The following is a 2,500-nucleotide window of genomic DNA, read 5'->3' on the forward strand; positions in this document are numbered from 1 at the left end:
CTATCGTTGTTGCTTATTTCGCATCCGGTTATCTGTCTTGGCAGTGCCAACGGGTTAACTCACTCAGTACCGCCAGTCCTCTCTTCTCCTCTACACAGACCCCTTGGATGTCCAGTGGGTGTCTGAATGACCCAACCTTTAGCTTCCGTCGTCAGAATTGTGGTATTCTCGGTCAACATTCACCTCTTCAGTATAAGAGCCTTCCGCTTGCAATATTTTGATGATGGTAATTGGGGTGAAACGCTGTTAACGTCGTCCCTTTCGCCGTTCGTATGGAGAGAGTTAATTAATTACTGGGGACGCTAGCTGTGCAAGCAGGATTTAGGACATAGTCTTCTCTCTCTTTTCAGTTATCACAAACTGTAACAGTTCGGTGTGTAACTTTCTTTCGTTATTATTTCTTTCCTTCTTTTGTTGCTTATGTCTTGCTTTTCTTTATTCTTTCTGTGTGTTTGCCTGCCTGTCTGAGTCAGTCAGTGGGTTTATTTTATTTTATTTTATTTATTTATTTATTTATTTTTTGTATACAGTCTTCTTTTGTTCCTCAGTTCACCCCTTTTCTTTCTTTCGTTGCATCCGATCTTCATCGGGCACATCAGGGTGAGCACCACCTTTTCCTCATGGATCGATTTAAAAAAAAAAAAAAAAAAAAAAAAAAAAAAAAAAAAAGATCATGGCCCAGATCACAATGAATTCTCAAGGACCGATAAAGCTTAAACAGAGCGTACGTCTACTGACACTGAAAATACTGTGGTCTACCTTTATACTCCATCTTCTTCCTCCACTTTCGTGGGCAGCAACTGAACTCAATCGTAACCACACGTAGCGTGCTTTTACGTAAGTGGCTGTTTTTACCACCCTCCCCCCCCTCCCCCCCGCGCCATAAAGGCAGTCATAATCCGTTTTCGGGGGGACTGCATGTTTGGTACGTTCTGGTTTCCATAGTGACCCACTAAACGCTGACAATGATCAAGGGATCTCTACCACGAGTGTGTTTGACTGAACAGCTGACATGGATTTGTTAAGGGGTAATCTTTTACACGAGCGTGTTTGACTGAACAGCTGACATGGATTTGTTAAGGGATAATCTTTTACACGAACGTATTTGACTGAACAACTGACATTGATATGTTAATGGATAATCTTTTACACGAACGTATTTGACTGAACGCTGACATGGATATGTTAAGCGATAATCTTTTACACGAACGTGTTTGACTGAACGCTGACATTGATATGATACTGAAGGGACTCTTTTACACGAACGTACGTATTGGATCTTATGCATACAATTTTACACACGAAGGGTGTTCAGGCACCAGCAGGTCTACACATCTGTTGACCTGGAAGATCAAACAACAACAAAAAACAAAAATCGACAACAAAAAACAACAAGAACTGAACAAAAATCGACAACAAAAAACAAAAATCGACAACAAACAAAAAGAAAACAACAACAACAACAAACAAAAATCGACAACAACAACAAACAATAATCGACAACAACAACAACAACAAAACAAAAACAAAGCAATAACAACAACAAAAATCGACAACAACAAAACAACAAACAAAAATCGACAACAACAAAAAAAAACAACAAAAATCGACAACAACAAAAAAACAACAACAACAAACAAAAATAGACACCAACAAAACAACAACAAACAAACAATAATCGACAACAACAAAAAACAACAACAACAAATAAAAATCGACAACACCAACAAAAAAATAACAACAACAAACAATAATCGACAACAACAAACAACAACAACAAATAATAATCGACAACAACAAACAAAAAAATTTTAATAGGTAATGCACTGACCTGTTCCTTCACCTTTGAACCTCCTATTTTTTCTCCCTCCCCCCCCCCCCTCCCCCTCCTTTTCTTTTTCAAGCAGACATGGTGTTGTGTGGTTTATCAGTCCGCACGTAGGCCTGCGCATTAATTGACGCCTCGGTCGATCTTTCATTGAAACTGAAACTTAACTCTATTTTCTAAACAATACACTCAGTCGTTTGGCCTATATCGTTTGCATGGTGACTTAAAAACTCATACTTGAAATCCCATTCATCGTGCATTATAGTGGAAAAAACAACAACACCAACAACAACACGTGACAACAACAACAACAACAACAAAAACAACAACAAAAAACAAAAACAAACAAACAAAAAACGAAAAAATAAGCAAGGTCCACTTTCCAGAATGCTTAACACACACACAGGGACACACACACACACACATTATATATATATATATATATATATATATATCTTCGTCTGTGTGTGTGTGTGTGTGTGTGTGTGTGTGTGTGTGTGTACGGGTAAATATTCGTCAATTGTATTTTGCATCGGGAAGGGAAGGAAGGAAAAAATAATCACCAGTGAAGATTCATTGATGTCGAAGGAAAGCAAGGAATTGAGTAAAAATGCGAAACTGAGAAAATGAAGGATGCTGCACCGACGATCTCTTGCCACGTAACTGAGGTCA

This window comes from Babylonia areolata, chromosome 13 (assembly GCF_041734735.1).
Source record: "Babylonia areolata isolate BAREFJ2019XMU chromosome 13, ASM4173473v1, whole genome shotgun sequence".
NCBI classification, from domain to species: Eukaryota; Metazoa; Mollusca; class Gastropoda; order Neogastropoda; family Buccinidae; genus Babylonia; species Babylonia areolata.